Raw genomic sequence first — 20211 nt, forward strand, 5'->3', positions numbered from 1 at the left:
AGGATGTATGCCCGATAAGCCGCCCGTGTACCGCCTCGGTATATAAGTTCCCCTCCGGTCCCCCTCCCCCCTCGCCCCCTCCCCCTTACCGCCCTCCGCTCTTTCTCGTGCTCTGCTCTCTGGCCTCGTCGGTGAAGCCCAGGGGCTCCACGCCCTCGATCTCACATACGTGTACGTTATCGGCGGTGTGCGTGCCTCACATTACGTCTTATACCCTTCGCGAACGCGGGGCGGACGGCGCGGCGGACGGACGTCGCGGCGACGGGCGACGAGCAACGAGCAACGAGTCTGGCCTCTGGGTCGGGTCCACACCTTATCTCTCCTTAAAGAAAACGTGAAAGAGCATTTGAGTGTCGGGAACCTGAGAATTGTCGCGCGTCCGCGACCGACTTTGAAACTACCTTGTGCTCGTCTTTCTTCTGTCCTTTTGCGTGCCCAACCTTCGACGATGGCCACGAATAACTTTTGCGAGTTCGATAACTCACACGTGTCTAACGAGATAAAGGAATATTCGAGGAATATTCCTGTTGGAAATAATCTAATATCGAGTGATATTCTAATACGTTCTACTCAAATATTATGATGTGTCCGTCATTGAAAAGATAGAACCAATTATTATCATGTAAAAAAAAAATATAATTCGTTAATACTAGAAGGATCGAGGTAGTCAATTTGATTCCTCGCGAAATTCAAACTAATGTAACTTTCTTCAATTTTGCTTCCACGTGATATCCTTTTGTGACTTTTCATCATTTTTCATAATTTTTCTTAATTTTAGTAAAAAAATTTTCAATTATATAAAGTGGTCGAATTTTTGTTTAATAAAAAAATGTGCTTGGAATCCAAATTGGTTCTTATGGTCCTTCTAGGAGGATCGTCAAATCTGGTTCTTCGAATGTTAATTCTTCCGCAGGCTTACTCTGAAATTATGTCATACTGTGACAATATTATCTAACGTTGTTACATCTGTCACATATTTTAAATTATGTTATTTTACATCACTTAGGTGATTATCGATAACATAACGTTATCTTTTAACATAATTCTGGAGAATCTGTTTGTCAAGAATACAATACTGAAAATTCTGTCTCTTCATTATGCTTCTCGAAAATTACTGCTTAATAAACATAAATATTAAGCATTAATTGCCCCCTCCCCCCCCCTCTCTCTCTCTCTCTCTCTCTCTCTCTCTCTCTCTCTCTCTCTCTTTTCTCTCTCGATTTCTTCACAACGTCAAGCTCATAACAGCAGACATTCCTCGAGAACACCTCGAAAGAACCGTTAAAAGACGAGCGTGTGTAAATATCATGCAACGAGTAGGAGCCCCCTTTAAAAATCATAATAAGAAAATTATATAAAGCAAGTCCATATACTACAACTTCCGGCATGATAAATGCATATACAGCACCGTATACCGAATTCTTTTCAGTTGCTATTCCCGCAGTTTTACTCAAATCTTTGCAGTGGAACGTAATTCTAAAGAGTAACAATATTGAACCAATGTTGAAAAAGAGTGGTTCAATTTCTAAGAGTGAGATTTTACTCTCTTCAAAGATTTCGGAGAGTACTGGCTTGTACTTTTAGTGTCTGCTATTCTGTATATATATTATAAAAGGTACATGTTAATCGACGATTAATTTTCCATGGAACTAATTGGTAACAAGTTTTTGTTTCCTCTGGATCTGAATCTTGACGCGGAACAATTAAGTGAGCATCGGTATAAAATTCAACGGAATCAAAGTCAAAGTTTCTTTGTGATCCTATATATATCTCTTCTTCAATGATATAATAATTGAGGTTAAACACATGGATTATAATGGTCGGTATTTCAGACACACAAGATAAATCTGCTAATTCCTTCCATAAGATCAATCCCCTACCTGCTTTCTTTTTTCTTTCCTTTCTCTCCTTTCCTTTAAAGTCGTGGTGTCTTGTTTTCACGAGAATGGCCCTCTTTCACATCTCTCTTCTCTTGTCAAGCTCGATAAATTCTTAAAAAGGGAATAATTCACGCGAATTAATGGCGGATGGTACGGGTATCGGTGGGTAACGCGATCTTTAAAGGGCGACGGCGTATTTGTCCACAAACCCAGATCGGATCGGGATAAGGGTCGAAAAAGAGGGAGAGAGGGAAAGAAAAAAAAGAATGACAGCGGCGTGTGACGCGCGGAGAACGACGGGTCGATTTGAATACAATGCTACGCGAATACGCATTTTCTCACATTCCTGCCTCCGCGTGGCTGCGCACACGTCTTTCTTTAACCCCCTCGCTCGCAAGCGTCGCCGTCCAAGACGTATTCTCGACCCAATTCCTAATTTAGACTATGTCAAAGTTGCTCTTCCTGACTAACGATTTTGACATACCATGATATCAATCAGAAGGATAAACATTAAAATATTATTACGTTTTATATTACTATATACTACCTATTTCTATTTCATTAATTTGCACAAGCAATGGCTGCGTTGCTTGAAAAAGCAGCTTTGCAACTGTTGTAAAATTCTTTAATATCATTGGTCTTGTACCTTAGTATCTCACTGGATCTAAATATATAAACTAATCATATCTAAGAACTTTACAACAAGTTGTAAAGCTGCTTCTTCTGCTTCTTCAACGCAGCCAATGTGATGGATTACATCTCGAGAATTCCATCGACTTCACAACGACAACTACAATATGTCGTTACATTAATTTAAATTATGTTACCAATTTATATTATACTTAAACGTTACATGTATACGTTAATTATACGTACATTAATTAACTATACATTTATTAAAAGGCATGTTTGAGTTAGAGTCTCTTCTGATGAAGAATGCACATCAATTGCGTTGCCGAGTCTATCGTTATGGGCTATCCTCGAGTCTATCGTATAAAGGAGAAAGGAGGATCCGAGTCTCTCGTGCGTTCCTATAGGAGGGGTATCCAAATAATATTTCAAAATTAATGTCATGCGAACTTATCCAAAGGAGTCCGGTGGGCTTCGCACCACCTTTCTGCATAAGATAAAGAGCTCTTGTGGCCACCATACGTGTGTAAGAAAGAAGGAGAAGGAAAACGAACATAAAGAGAGACTAAGAACGAGACGCGCTGCGCCCAGAGAAACTCGAGCGAGAAAGGGAGACCACGAGAGAAAGAAAGAGAGAGAGAGAGAGAGAGAGAGAGAGAGGGGCGAAGAAGGCTGAAAGCGCAGAAGAGGAAGAGGAGGAAATAGGAACTCCACGCGAGATAAAAGGAGCCAGACGATCGTAATTCAATGGAGCGAGAGGAGAGGGAAGCCGGAGTGGATAGAATGAGTCGCGGGTAGAGAGGGAGAACCGCGGGGGATGAAAGGAGAGCGCGAAAGCGACAAGATCAGAAACACGAGCGAGAAGGAGCATGGAGACGAAGAATGAGAAATATGCGAGAACAGAACGGAGAGAGAGGAGCGCAAAGTGGGAGAGATAGATGAACGAAGAGGAAGGGTGGGCACGTGAGAGAGAAAAGGTGGCGTGAGAAAAAGAGAGAAGAAGAGAAATCGAAATAAAAGTTAAGAGGAGGAACGTCAGCGAAGAGGAGAGAGGGAGAGAGATGCGTATAGAGAGTGCGTGGAGAGTGAAAGAATGGAAGTGTGTATCGCGACGGAAAGAGGGAACAGGAATGCGCGAGAAAGAATAGAGATGAAGGGAAAGAAGAGAAGATATACGGAGAGAAGGAGAGAAAATCGGTGGGTAGAGGCGAAGGATAACAGAAGGTGTGAGTAAGCCGGAGTGAGAAATCGAGGATTATTGTTGCCGCGAGTGGAAGATAGAAAGAGGAAGAAAAAGAGAAGGATCGAATTTATTTGTATTTTGCAATAAACAATATTGTAAAGGAACATACAAATTTGGAACAGAAGTGTGCAATCAGAGTTATATGAAGAAAAGATCATGAAATACGATTGATATATGTATCGCAAAAAAAGAAAATGAAATTTAAATAAAAAGGAGATGAGAATGAAAAAGATAAAAATAAAACATTTTTAAGAATAAAGAATTAAAAAAGAGGTAAGCACGAAGAGAAAAAGAATTATCTAGATTCATTATATAATAAAATCAAGTTTATCTTAAGATTAAAATTATTAACTTATAAATCATAAAGATAACAGTTTACAAATCGATGTAATTGATACACTTAATTTATCGAGTCTCTTCTTATTAATTTATAAAATTAGTATTTAAAATAACATTTAATTTAATTACATTAATGCAGGTATATGAAAAACAAGAAAATACTAAATATAAAACATTTATAACACGACGATCCGTACATATACATACATGTATAATTAAAAAGTAAATGACACTTTAATACGAAGTTCAGATTTGAAGAGAGAAACAAAAGGAGAAGGAAAGAGAAAGCGTGTGTATCCAAGGAAGGGCGTGCTCGCGAGATGATACAAAACCAGTAACTGTGCCGTCGAGGCAGTTGACTTAGGAAAAAGAGAGGAATGAACGAGACGTTCGAATGAGGGAGACAAACGAAGATCTCTTTTCTGCCGCCATCTTTCTCTCTCTCTCTCTCTCTCTCGCTCTTTCTTTTTTTCTTTCTCTGTCTACCTCTCGCACTCTCGCTTTTGAGAGTCCTCGACACAAGAGAATTTCGACTCGCCAGCACTCTTACTCTCCTCTCGATCGTGCATCGTCTCGTCGTGCTTTCGTCGCGCCTTCGTCCTTCATCCTCGCGTCTTCGTTCGAGCAGAGCGAAGCGGAGACCAGAAGAGTTTTGCACTCTCGCGGACCTAGTCAATCTCACCGTCGGCGGTGCCCAGTTTTTCTTCTCTTCCACCTTTCTTTCCTACCCCTTCTCTCCCCTCTTGTGGACAACGCAATTGCACTACCACCCTTTCTGTTGTTTTCGCCCTTGGTGCCCTTCTTCCTTTCTCTCTCGTTAAGTCATCTCTGTCTCGAATGTATCTCTCCGGTTCTCCTGTTCTTTCTCTACTTCTGTTCATACGCAACTTTTCTTCTTACGCAACTTCCTTCTCTTTCTCTCTTTCTATCCCCCTTTTTCTACTTTGTTCTCCTCTCTCTCTCTCTCTCTCTCTCTCTCTCTCTTTCTATGCTCTTTGCCGTCCTTTTCCTTCTTGTCTGTCTACATTCCTCACGCATAAGGCAGGCGCGCATTTCTTTCTCCATCCGATCGTTCCAACACTAATTCACGGTGACATCTCTGCGCGGCGTACAAACCGTCGGACGGATGAGTGCTCATGAGAGAGTGAGAAGCGCGATAAGAGCATGTCGTATTCTATCGAGTCGTGTATAGTGTATGACCGGTTAGAAGGATTCGAGATAGCTGGGAAAACTTTTTTGAAAAATCCAAGAGTTTGCTGGCAATAATTAATGGTAATAAAAAAATATAAGCAGTACATGATAATAATATCAGTCGGTCTCTGGTTTATTTAGAAAGACGCGCATTATATACACACATAAGAATGGATTATAAATTATAATCTAGTAATATACACAATTCCTAGGTTGATTTATTTAGAAATTAACGAGACATAAATTTCAGGCTGAAATAGAAGACTAATTTGATTCAGAAATTGTGTTGAATCGATTTTTTAAGGGATTATATATTTTGAAGGATTAAAATATTGTGTATTTTTTCGAAAAAACTTCCAGAAAATATTATTCTCTTTCTACGGAATTTGTTCAATAATTAGAACTTTTCATCGATCATAGAACAGATGATTCGTAAAAAAAATTATAATAACTACAAGTACAAAGAATATCCTTATTTTTTTCGAAAATACAAAGAAAAACTAGTACTTACTAATATTGAACATCTTTACAATGATCTCAAAAAACAAATAAAAAGAGTTTCGCACACATTTAATTTATCTTTTAATCTCGATACATAATAATTCGATGACGAAATAATTCTTTAAAAAAATTTTCATTGTAATTTTCAGATTAAATCTCATGTCAATATATTACAATTTTCAGACGCAGTATATTTATAATCAGAATTAATCGCGGCAATCGGTCTGCAACGATGAAAAGATGGTATCCGAGGAGAATACAGCATGATTACAGCATTGGGGAAGTAGAGGAGGCGAAAGGGGAATTCGACAGATGAAACTGCTCGGGAGCACGGTAGACGTGTAGTGATTCGTGTTCCTTGTGTCCCAAGTGTTTGTCTAGGTCCTAAATAAATGTAAATCAAGCACCTCGGTTCGGTGATCGTCGGTAAAACTTTGGTCCGAACCCCAAACCAAATCTGAAACCGAATCTCTCTCTGGGAGCCATGCATCATTTGACTTTACGTTACACATATGCTCGTGATCGTGTCTCTTTTCGCCTTCCTTATCGCATCGCTACCTGCTGGTAGATATAAAAGAATATATATACAATATTGTGAGTGTGTGTGTGTGTGTGTGTGTGTGTGCGTGTGTATAAAAACAAATTTTGTGATCTTTTCGCATAAGAAGTTTCAAAAAATGAAATAAATTTAATTAAATACGAAAAGTATATATTCGAAAGCAAGATATATCTTAGTGTTTAAATATTTCTTGTGTGAATTTATACAATTAGATTCTGCGCACCGAAATATTCGTCGATCTAGGAACGCCAACAAAAAACAGAACCAGAATAGTAATATTGATAAGCAATTTTAATAGGTTTGTTTTTATGCTAATAAACATCTAGTAAGTATCTAGAACTTAGATACTTTACTTGATTTGATAATTATCTGAAAAACTGCTAATAATCTTATTGCAAAAAATATTATCTCGGCTAGAAATCTCGAAGCCGGAAATAAATTTATTTCAATATCTATTTATTTACATATTTCTTAGGAAAAAAGATTATAAAATGTAAACACTTACTTGGCATGAAAGGAGTAAAATAAAAAGGTAGACGAATAAATAGCAGGATTTGAAAATATGTAAAAAAAAAAAAATATAATGCAACAAGATATACTTGGATATAGAACGGAGATCGAAATGATTTCAGTCCATAATAAAATCGCAGTGCTACCTGATCGACGAATCTGGAATAAGGAAGTAACGACGCAATCGTTGCTACTGAAACAGAAATTGCCTCTATGGAAAATGCGTTAAGAAAGATACGTTAAGATTTTATTTCCTCGGATCGGCACTTTACGACGCGTGCACCAATCTGCGAACCACTAATTACAGGCTCGGACGTGAGAAGCGATTCGCAGCCGAGTGAAATCCTAGCACGGCAAACCGGCTGACGCGGTGCCGATCACTGAATCCGATTCACAACACGTCCTTCACATGCTTATTAAATAATCACGATCGTACGCGAGGTATATTCGTGTGGGTCTCATGATATATCAATTTTATGCAAGATAACGTGCCGAAAGAATAAAATATCGCGCGGTTATGACACGCGGATATACCGCTTTAAGATTCATCTAACCGTGAAAAGTCGAGTTGAAGTTGTACCTGGTTGCACCGAAGATACGAATCACAACGCTGAAACTAATGTCGATGTTAAACTCATTTTAATGTTTATAATCCACAACAAGAATCTCTGTGAAACAAAGTTTTATATATAACTTGATCCTGAATCGGGTATCATATTATAATTATAACGTAAGATTTTCCAATTATATTTATATTCTGTGTGCGGGTAAAATTATAGATAGAATTCTATTCTAAATTCGTCTTGAGTTACAGATCAGGAATAGCTTTTAGAATATGAAATAATTTAGTAACTTCCTACATTGTATTGTATTTTCCCCTTAATGTTTAGAAGATCTCAATTCACATCACATGATATATTCTTACGTGAGAATGAATTTCCACCGTTCTAACATAATCTATTCAGAACAAATTGCGCAAAGTAATTGGATCAAGTTGTTACCTCACGACACGCTGGAATCTCGTAACCTGCGAGGAAAGTACTAGAAACTAGATCGTACACTCGAAATAAGTAAAACTCAAGATTTTCATAGTCAACGATAAAAATATTTTCATCATTACAAATGTAATTTTAATGTGAAATTTTAGAGATGTTAATTCCAATCTCCAAAAGATCAATCTTCCCAAACGACAATAGAATTTAAATCGATCCATTTTACGAAAACTTGATAAAACTATAATATAAAAGGGACTATTTTAAATCGATCTTGTAAAAAATCGCTTTCGAAAAATCAATTTTTAGCAAATCGATCCAGAGATCGCACATCTCTACAATAAACGCGCTTTTACGTACGCAAGAACATCGCGTACATATAAATGTTTTCGTGCTCGTAAATTCACTACCGCGCTGCGCGCGAGAATTGAATATGCGCCGAGGATGTATAATATATCGCGGCATGACGATCGTAAATTCCCAAGTACTTAGTACCAAGCGAGATTAGGTCTTTATGCTCGCGGACTCGGGGCACAATTTTCACAATTAGCGAATAATCGCGCGGCGTTGTTCAAGCGTCTCGTCCGGATTTATCGGGACAAAAGGAGCACGTCGAGCATAATCGGACGAGTTTGCGCGAGTTTCTTCGTCGCGAGTACCGGAGACTCCACGACGACGAAATCGGTGGATGCGTGTGCCGCTCGGTTCCTCTTCCCTCCTCCCCCCCCCCTCCCCCTCCCTCCCCCTCTCCCCGAAACGACGGGGCACCGCCGTATCTGACGGTCATTAGCGAGCGCGCGCTTCTGAGCCAACTGCGATAAAAAGCGGAGGACCAGCCAAGTAGTATTTTACCGAGGACATAGTTCCCAGGAATGATCACTATGCGAAGGTCGCCTGATTATGAAAAGATACCGGCTTCGGGGAATCATTCTTTCCACCGCACCGTTTAAGAGAGCATCCCCGGAATCATTGTCGTCGCGTACGAACCGGTGCGTTTCATCCGTCGATCCGGCTAGGTAATTAAAGTTGATTTAGCGAAATCGACGACGTGACGACAGACAACAATGAACTGGAACTAAAATGACGTTAGGGTGAATTAATTGATCGGAACGTTTCCATTTATTGGTACAGAACTGTTCTCAATTGCGGCGTTATTGTTACGATTATGTATAAATTTTTATCTAATTTTTTTAAATGTATATTTATATCTTTCTATTAAATATACGATCATTACATTCATATTTCTGATACTTAGAGTTTGACAAGATTCTCTGTTAAGTGTCAATTAATTTCTATGTGTTTTCAAATGTGAATTGTCTATATTAACGTAACACTTACATCAGTAAATAATAAAAATTAAATTTAATGCATTTTTAATTCAATTAATGACGTACTAGCAGTGTAAGAGCAGTGGCGACTTGTAGAAATGATTAAAAATAACTCAAGTTGAGTATAATTCGACATTATAAACTTAATAGTGTGTACGAATCATTTTCTCGAAAAATGACTCATTTATTAGCCTCTACATTTTAATTTTTTGCTGCTACAGAGGAAAAAAGTACTTCCTTGCGCAAATAAATGGAGCTCAGCAAATGTACGTGGTTAAACGTTTCTGCAAAATGTATCCTCTCGTCGCCGGAGGACTCATTTGCTAATTTTCAGAAAGAAAAAGGAAAGGCGAGATCACCATCCAAATAACGTTTTGAAAAGCACAACAAGCTCTTAATTGAATAATGTCCGTAATCCAGAATTTTTCGGCGATACGCGACCACCGACCACTCGGCCACGATTCCTTAAATCACATAAGGATACAGATGTAAGTCAGAACTGTTTCGCTTCAGATCGCCTTATTCCCTTGTAATCTGGCGGTTGCTCGTAAAAACTTGTTCGCTGGTCATAGTGGCGTAATGAGTGATTCCCAAGTTGGCTTGTAACGACGTCACCTCGTATCCTCAGAAATTTCGATCTTTCGGCACTTTTTAATTTAGAATTCTTCGAATCTTCAAATTTGCTCCTCATTCCTTTAAAATAGCTTCCGATTCTGAGCACTAATCTTACGAATACTTTGAAATTTTGAACGGATAAATTATCAGATTCCACGATTTTAAGTGACCAAAAGTTGTATAGAATTTTGGATGTTTCAAGTTTTAGAACGTTAACTTGAAACTTTAAAACTCTGAACTTGGGATTTAAAAATTCTAAACTTTAAAATTCCTTGAATGGTCAATCTTCAGCTTTTCAACGTATATCAATTGAATGATCTTTTCCACAAAATAAACCCAATCATTCACAAGACTGCACGAGTCCTGACTCAAGACATTTTCGCTTAAAGTGTAGAAATCAATGGTGAATGGGCTTTAGCTGCGAAATCTAGCACCGTACAAACCAGGATTAAGGACTGCCCTCTTGTTAGAAAATATCCGATACCTGGACCATCGATACAAAATCTGTATCCGTACAATAATGGGTGTGTTCGTATCAAATCTTCGATCGAGATGGACAAGCAGGTAGAAATTACAAACACAATGAATATAGGGAAACAGCCACGGAATTAACTACAAAAAGACGCAGTCACGAAAAAAGAGATTGTATCGGAAATTCGTGAATTGGAAGTGTAGCTTCAGACGTCGTAAATCATTCTTTCATATTCGCTAAAAAATAAAAAATCTCTTGAGACACAACTACCTACCGCCGTACTGTAAAAAATAGCAATACTACATTTTAAAAAGAACATGTATCTTATTTTTGTCGAATCAGATATTCTATCAGGGATTATCTCGACATTGTAGCTTATAATTGCAAGAATTTTTATTTATTAATATTTTATTCTGGCAATAACTCTTATTTAAGGAAACAAATGACATTATCTTCTATTATTATATGTTTATAATTTATTTATATATAATAATAAATAATATATCTAATAAATAATAAATAAGTAGAAGATGTTTAATAACGCTCAATCAATGTCGTTTATCCAACGAATTAATAAATTAATACAATTACATTGCGACATAATATCACAGCTAATCACAAAACAGTCCATAAGGAAACGACATTGACTCTCTTCTTTCCCATCATTGACTCATTCAGCATTTTCTTTTTCTAACTTTTTAACACAATAAAAATTACCGATTTTTCTTTCTTAATTCGAACGTAAATATCGTAGCAGATACTACAAGACCTATTATAATTATTAACGTTGTAATAGCGTACACCGCGATAACAGCGATATTCTCGAAATACCGGCGGAAACGATCACGTAGCATCCGCCATCGTGGCGCAGTGACATAGCCGGTACCGTTTTCGAATTAATTAAGGCACGCATTACTCGTCGATTTGGGATGTGCGCACGTAACGTCTGCGGCTTCCCTCATTAGCGTCTGGCAATAATCAGCCGACATGTCCGAGCTGTGTTGCTCGCGGTTACCCCGATATCGCTTCTTCTACCGCGCGTATATCTTCTCGATGAGGTGGTCGCGAATGAAAGAGGAAAAGAGACGGCACGGCTTTTTGCGAGCCGCGCGAATTTAAGGAGCGCAATCGAAAATCCGTTTACGTGAAGGAAGAAGCGAGGCGCTCGGCCAATTAGATGCTACTCCTCGCCGACGAAGATTTCGTAAGAGGCGAACTCCGACGTGCCGCGCGGGTTATGGAAATTAATTCCAGCGGAGAGATGCGAGAAACGGGCAAACGTGATTTGACAAATCTGACAGTTTCGCGCGCGGGAACAGCATTCCAAAACGGGGGAGATTAATATTCAAATATCTATCATATCGCACGCACGACTGTGACAGATGGGCACTTTGGATTTCATGTCGGGTTTGCGATTTGAATAATAGGGACCTGCAGCACACGAAGCGTTCTTGTGAAACGCGTAATGCAACGTAATATTACATGTAATAAATGTCAACAAATTATATAATATGCATTTAAATATTTTTTATCTTAGCCTGAAACAATTTAGATTATTAGAATATTAGTTTCTTGTTCATCATAATAGTTTTCTATCATTTTTAGATTACTTATCATTTAGATTACTTCATCGTTCAAGAGTTTCAGGCGTTTCAGCACGTCTTAGTTTTTTGCTAACAATTCCATTTTTCATATATAAAATATGAAATTATGTGGAATATGATGTATGATATACTCTCTTATTTTTTATTACGAAAATATTCAATGTAGTCGAGAATTAAAAAGTAATTATAAATGGAAATTGTGAGTAAATTTTTTTAATAAATGAATATCAGGTAATTCAAAAAATATCAATTTCAAATTTTGTATTGGACACTAATAAACATTGTGAACGATATTCTCGCAGAAATTAAGCATCAAATTACACGCAAGTTTTTTATTAAGCACACATACTTGAAGAACTTATCATCAGAATACTAAGAATTTGGTTTTTATTATCCAAGGAGATTAGGCTTTGAAAAGTAAAATATTAAAAAAAAATATTTAATAAAAATAATTCTTTTTTTAATTTTAATGAAAATATGTAACAATAAATTAAAGAATATAATACATGCAAACTGTATTTATATTTTATTCTTTATATTACAAAATTTCCATAAACGGAAAATGTGTTGAAACTTTTAAACGGCAAATGTATATTCTTTTCACGTAGAATAATCGCAACACCACAACAATAAACGCAAAACTGATTTTTCTTTATGTTTCGTATTTATATAATTCCCATTTTTCATTTTATATATTTCTTTTTTTTATTTATACGTATCCATATGTCATTAATTAAAAACTATGAATTACTACATGTAGCAGCAAATATATAAATGTTCCAGTGACAGAAGGAAACAGAGAGAGAGAGAGAGAGAGAGAGAGAGAGACTGATGCTATAAAGAGATATATTTATAAATGTAACACAGATCAGCAAAGGATTCTCCATCGCCGGTTATAATTGTGGGATTCGTCAGATCACCGACGAATTAGTGAGGTGTCTCGCTTGTACCTTGGCTGAGAAGCGCGGGTGAGTGTTTGCATCGAAGTGTCCAAGGGAGAGGAACAAGCAGGTAGAGATTATGGGCAATACAATGTACCGCGCGGTACCCGCGCGTTTTCAGATGAGCTGAGTGGCAGTAGAAGTGGAGGTCCTTTGAGAGAGCCAGCGGGAGAAAAAGAGAAGGATAGAGAGAAAAAGAGAAAGACACAGAAGGAGACAGAGAAAGAGAGCGAAAGATCTCAGGGAGATATTCCCCTCGAACGATGGTCCGTGGAGAAACGGTATGCGGTTCTGGAATTTCGTCCTTTTTGTGCGCCCGGCGTGGCGGACGCCTCGTATGATTTCAATAGACGAATCTCGAAGTCGCTGTTGCGTCCCGCTGCGAGTACTTCTACGGCGACAATCCCAGCCCGATCCGGTCCGGCCCGGAGCGGGAATAATATTTCAGCCATACGCGCCGTCGCGAAACCCGGCCGTCGAATCCGTCAAAAATGTCGGCCTTGAAAAATCTATCGACGTTAAGATCTGCGTTCCTCGACGATCGAGTCCGGTATCACGAGATATTAGACGTTGTCGATGTTGTATCATAACTGCTTCGCCGTTCTCTAAAAAGACAACCATCTTTTTTTCTACGATATACCCCACACATAACACAAATTATTCCAGTAACTATGATACGTTTCAGCAGTAACACAGAAACGTTGCAATGTTGCTGCTAACTTCTATAATGTACGAATTCCTCGTGTCATGTCGCTGACTACATTTGCTCAACTGATATCATTTGAACATTCGCGAATATTTTCCCACCCCTTTATCGAAAGGCAGCTCCAGACATGGCTAACGTATACCAACATTAACAAGTACTACAGGCAAATAACATCCAATACTAGCCATTTAATTGCTCATTTTTAGTACTAAAAGTAGATAATGTTAACAACATTATAATACTTTTAATACTAAACATACCTAAGTGATTAATTGGTTAGCATTAACATTAAATTTCTATGAGAATAGATATTAATGAAACATTTTGCGTTTTTATTGGATTTATAAAATCTATAACTCGTTTCTTAAACTTATACGTATCATCCATCATACTGAACGTAATTTATTTATCATTTTCTTGTTTCGAATTTCTTAAAATTTTCTGTAAATCGAGACAAATTCCAACTCGGCTTATCACTCCGGTGATAAGCAGCCAAGAAGCACGCGTTTCCACGCGCGCTATACTTCACGCCCTTCGATTTCTCTCCTTCCCTGGCCTGTCCAGTCCCGATTCTTTTTCTTGCTGTGCCCTTCTAAAGAAGACGTTGAAAAATGAGCGGGATGACGATTGTGATTACGAGCGGGCGAACAACAGCGCGACGAGACAGACGGACAGACGGACAGAGGGCGACGGCGGTGGCGGCGGCGGCGGCGGCGGCGGCGGCGGCGGTGGATGATGATGATGAGCAAGAGTAGAAGATTAGCGTAGCATTAAAGATGCCATCTCTCCCGCGTTTCTTTCTTTATCCCAGCCGTCGTGAGTCGGATCGAGCGCAGCGTGCGCGCACTGTATAAATGTATCATCGGAAATTTGTTCGTTTTCTCTGTAATCCACGTCATAAAACCCGCCGCTGGGTGGGTTCATTAACAGATAGATGACCGAACGCTGCTATTCTCTGTGCGGGACCGACAACGGAACAAGTAACGGCGATAAGAACTAGAATACTGGCGACGAAAGTAGACGGGAAGTCGTACAATCATATCACCGACGAGCTCAAATCTGTTTTTAAATTTCTTGAAGTTTCAGGGATGCAAGTCTGCTAACTTAATATCCTTCTTTATATCATTCTTCATAGAAAACTTGAAGCTATTATATAACGCTCATGAAACTTTAACATATGAAATTATAACTATATATTTATTGAAAGTAAAATATTTTTATTCTCGTAAGTTTTATGTGCAAAAGTATCATCTAGGATGTATTTAAGGCTTCATTGATTGACGGCATTAAATAAAAAGGCTATTCCCGACTTGTTAAAAATTTTACAATCGCTTAAATTAGATTTTAAAATCGCTTAAACGGTGAAAATGAAGTTTTAATTAATTCTTCCTCTTTTCCAAAAAACGACAACGTATAGAGACAGAAATTAAAATATGTCTGTTCTAGCAGATGTTGAAAACTACCACTGACAAGAAATTATAATAAATGACGATTCAACAGTTTCGTACGCTTTATCATTTACTTTTTGGCCGTTTACCGTGAGAAGGTCACACGTACTCAAATTAAAATGGAGATGACGGATGATCGAGACATCAACTGGTTGAATTAGTAGCTGATGGTTTGCTAATACGTGAGAGGCGGCACCGAAAAGTCGCGACCGCGAGCAGATACAGATATGAGATCATATCTGAGTATAATTAATTACCAGTAAAAACGTCCTAAATAATTAAGTAGAAATTGCAAATTCGCGAACGCTTCTTTTTTTCTCTTTTCTTTTTTTTTTATAATGGACATACCGTATCTCTTGTTCATAATCGAATGATAGCAAGGGAAGAGAGAAAGGGAAAGAGATTGATTTTTTCCATCCGCGATCAGGATACAGAAATATTAAATGACGATCGTAATATTTAACTAACGAGCGAGATTTCGAGTCCAGTTTAAATGTCGCATGCCACAAACGTCTGATTATATCTCGATATTGATACATAGTGATAAAGTGAATCGAAAGAAAGAGAGAGAGAGAGAGAGAGAGAGAGAGGAGAGAGAAAGAGAGTTAGTTGTACAGACAGATAGTTATCGTAAAAAATATAACGAACAAACGCGACCGATCAATTTTCCTGACAATGTTAACAAGACCTGGTTTTATCAAAATATGTTTATCGAAATCTCTTTTTATTTTATACATCTTTTGTTCTTATAAAAAATAAAGAAAACTAGGTTAATAGTAAAAAGGGAGAAGTATAAAAAGAAAATACGTCACTTATAAAATATTATTGAGATATTACTGAAGAGTGCGTCGACGTTAAGAAAAATTATCGAGAATCATTAAAACGAATTAAAACTTCCTTACTTGACATCATGTCGATAAAAGTTTAATATATTTTATTTTAATCTCAATCTCTCTCTCTCTCTCTTTATTTAATTGAGCTCAATTCGATCTCGCTTCTGTTTCCGTCAGCAGCTTTCAATATGGAAGAAATTCTTAATTGAGACTTTTAAATCGTGTAAACTGTCATTTTATGGACAGTCGTACAGGGGTAGTTTATACCTTCGCATCGCTTTCGCGATGTAACTTATAACAAATAATCTGCAAACACATTGAAGCGATCGCGCGAGACCGCGAAATAGAAAGAGTTAATTGCGGGGTTTAACGTGTTTAACCGTGCATTATTAATCACGACGGTCGACGTAATTATTGCCGGCTATTATTAGACGCTCCCGCTCTCGCGCGCGTACGTTAGCGCCGACATTATGTTCGTTCGTTCCGTCCCGTCTGTAGATAAATTTATCGGCTGGAAAAATGAGTATCACGCCTACATTTCGCGCGGAACCCACCCATGGCTGGCGAGGACGGACGTGTGGGTTAACGATTCGAATCTCACACCTTCGTGACATACGTTAACATCACGTTCGCAGCCACTTCCTTAAATTAAATGACGTGCCACTTACTTCTTGTCGACGTTCTCATTCGGGCACAAACGCGAGAACAAACGCGTGATAGTACGTCGTAACTTCAACTAACTTCCTAACTGATTCTAAACTAATATAGCTATGACACATCGTGATTGTCTAACGGTTTCGAGAAGTTATAAAAAAATAACAATGTTATTTTTCTTTTCGTAAATATTTTAGAAATTCTTGTAGGTGGTCTCACTGTAGGTTCTTTGGTCCGATTCATTTGTTCAACAAGAATATCGTAATATCTGTAATTTTTAAATAATATTAAAGACAAAGAATATACGATAAACTTTAGGATAGACAAAATAATGACAATATAATATTCGACAGAATTTAAGTTCATTTCAAATGGTTTTTGTCCATTCGTAAAATTTTAATTTGTGACTTTTTATTTGTATTTTTAAAGATGCAGCAACGTTAAACGTGTAAAAATGAAGACAAAAGGTAAAAATGGTTACTAAATTGGCGAGAGAGATTAGAAGAACATCTGGTAGAATTCCGGAACACCCTGTATATTTAATGGATCTCGAAGTCGAGTATCCAGCGTGAGCAGAAAATTATTGCGTTACAGGGGACTCGAGGCACGAACGCTGAACACACGTGCGTTGAAGTCATCGGCGCAGCGGCATCGCGGGATATATACTTCGCCGTACGTCTCTGGACCCAGACGCGAACCCCATTGCGCGATAATTGAAGTCACGCTTCGTGGGAAGCGCGGCCTTCGCAGATAGAAATGCCGTTGCACAAAGGGTTAGACAAAGGGCGTTGCTTGAGTGTTTCGTCGGTATGACTCCGTATGCCGCCTTCACAACCCCGCCGTGATCTTCGGGGACCGGGACAAAAAGCTGTCGACGTGGACGAAGCCCGATGATGCCGTCCGTGCGACGAAAAAGAGGACAGTTTTGGCCCGTAAGAGAGCGCGGGGGAGAAGTAGCCCGAGAGAGGGACCCGGGCCCTCGGACGGCCCCGGGGAGGCTACGAAGACGGTGGATGATGCGCGAGAGCAGAAAAGAACGAGCCCCGAAAGCGAAACAAAAACGTCCGAACTGCAGAGTCGGCGATTCCCGAAGAGTCGTGGATCCCGTAGCGAATGGTGAAAGTGGGAGGAGAAAAAGATACGGTGAGAGGAAAGGGAGAGAAATAGAGACAGAAAAAGAAAGAGAGATGCTATTCGTTACATTATTACATATATATTGAGACCGAGTTTTTAGAAGCATTGGAATCATAATTCATATAAATAATCAGTAATATTAAAGAGATGATGTTTTTTTTATTAATACAAATTACTAAAATAATACCATTTTTCGAGAAAAAAAGTCTTTATCAAAAATTCAATTTTTTTTATTGATTTTCATAAATCAGTAATTGTTATATAAATCAGTGTCAGTTTGTTTTATTTATGATTTTATTTGATTAGGACGAAATCTGAAAGACATCTTTTCAATTGCAGTTAAAAACATAATCTCAAACTGAAACTTGATGTCTATTTAAATGGAATTCGAAGAAAATATTAGTAATCCTTTATATTTATTCAATTTTTCTGTAGCTGACCTCTATAAACTTTTTTCAAGCTAAGAGAAACCAACTCTTTGTTTGTTACCTTGACAGCAACATCAATTGGAATTTCACCGTAATAGCAAAAGGCGGTACATGAAGTACAATATAAAAGAATCATGTTTCTCGAAAGCAACATTACCAAATAAAAGATTAAATTTAAGAAGAAGAGAGAGATATAAACGTGTAGACGAAGACGAAGAGAAGCCAAGGGCGACGGTAGGCGGCTTGAAAGAAATGGAGGGAGGGGGGGAGGGACAGAGGAAAGGATCTTCAGAAATAAAGCGGCATTGACGCACACCGGGGGTAGAGATGGGACCGACTGTGCGCTTCTCAGCGGTCCTAAGGCCCCGGCGCTCGCGCGAGCGCAAAGGTAAGGGCTGCGCTCGCTCATCCGAGATCAAGTTTTTCTCAAGTCTTCGAACTACCGGGAGAAAGAAAGAGAGAGAGAGAGAGAGGAGAAAGAAAGAGAAAGAGAGAGCCAGAGGCCTGAACTCGAATCCGAGTTGATTTCCTGGCACGCGGTTCATCTTGTCGTTTATTCCTCTCCCGCTCTCTCTTTCGCTTTCTCTTTCTCTCCCGTTACGTTACAACCGTCTCTTCTTCCTCGTCTCTCGCCATCCACCGTTTCTCTGCCCTCCAATCCCAAGATGTGGCAGGAGCGCGAATGGAATATCGGTACCACGTGAATATCGATTTCGAAAGATTCCCAATTTTCTAGATAATCCCTTACGCAAAGTAAAACAGAATAGAATAGTTTTGCTTGCGGTTAATCCTTAAGTCCACAGCTTCCTCCAAATCCAGCTTTACGAAAATTTAAATAGCAGAAGAATGAGATCAATAAATTTAAATTGAAGGTTGTAAGGAAAAGATTTAATCAAAGTTTCAAAGATTCCTCTTCAAGATTTAAGGATAAAAAATTTATTACAAAATATGTTAAAAATCATTTAATTGATAAAAGAAGTACCTTAATAAATTCCTGTAATAAACTGATAGATTAATAGAAAAATGTAATCTTATTTTGATATCATTTAAGATGTTGATAAAAATTTGAATTTTTATCATTAAAATTATTTTTAAAAACGAGATACACAGTTCTGTCATTCAGCCGTTTTCCTCAAAGTATTAATATACTCGACATCATCGATAAAGAATAACCAAATTGCTTTAAAATTCTATCACTATAAAGACAAGATTGCAAATTGTGAGACACCCTGTACAAGTGCAGAGTAAAAAAGCTCGAATTAATTAGGATATGCTTCGTTCTAATAAAACGAGACCAGACGGCGACGGTGGTAGCGGTGGCGGTGGCGGCGCGGTGTGGTGCTTTCGTATAAATTTGAAACGCGCCCTGTAATTTGAGAAAACGTCCCGGGTCCTAAGCCCTATTTATGCAGCACTGAACCGGCTGTAAACCGTTCGTATTCACGATCCCCCTCCTCCCTCTCTTCCTCCACCTTGTCCACTTCTTCTCCTCTTTCTTCACCTCCTTCTCTACCTCCTCTTTCTCTCGCTATCGAGAGGAGCACATCCTTTTCCCCGTGCGCGTGTTGTCCTTCCATCCATCGCTTCTCATCTCCAAAGATTTTTCTTTTCCTTGCTCCCTTCGTCACTTCTCTCTCTCTCCCTCCCTTTCTCTCTCTCTCTCTCTCATTCCTTTTATCTCTCTGTGTATCACTCTATCGTCGGCTTTAATTACATTAAATGTATTGTTACGTAACACAATTCTCAGTCAGTCGAATTATCGCTTGTCTGAAAGACATGCGGCGCACATACGTTGCCGCTCTAATTATTATGTCATCGAGAGTGAGAAGGAGAAATTAATGAACATGGAAATAGCGTCAAAAGAAAAGATGAATAGAGATAAGGTTAATAGTGAAATCTCGCTCCCACAAGTTGTAATTTTTTCAATAATAATATCGTATCAAAGTTCTTGTAACTATTAATTATTAACTATCCTTGAGTGTGATATGTGGATCAAAATTTATTAAAAGTCATTTTTGTATTACAAATTTTCTCCCTATTGTCTACTTTTTCTATACGAATCAGAGCTTAAAGAAAACTGCATCTCAAAAATTAAATTATAAATTATTATTACTTTTTTTTATAAGACAATTAAGTAACAAATTATATAACAGATAAAGAATATTTAAATAAATATTAAAAGTCGGCGTATATAATTGATAAT

At 38.2% G+C, this 20211-nt stretch overlaps 1 protein-coding gene across 1 annotated transcript in view; it reads right to left on the reverse strand.

Annotated features, from left to right (window-relative positions):
* Window positions 1-20211, reverse strand: part of ft (cadherin-related tumor suppressor fat) — a 111715-nt gene that overhangs the window by 83704 nt on the left and 7800 nt on the right. The gene's annotated exons all lie outside the window — the stretch shown is intronic.

This window comes from Acromyrmex echinatior, chromosome 2 (genome assembly GCF_024713525.1).
Source record: "Acromyrmex echinatior isolate Ae372 chromosome 2, ASM2471352v2, whole genome shotgun sequence".
In the NCBI taxonomy this organism is placed as follows: domain Eukaryota; kingdom Metazoa; phylum Arthropoda; class Insecta; order Hymenoptera; family Formicidae; genus Acromyrmex; species Acromyrmex echinatior.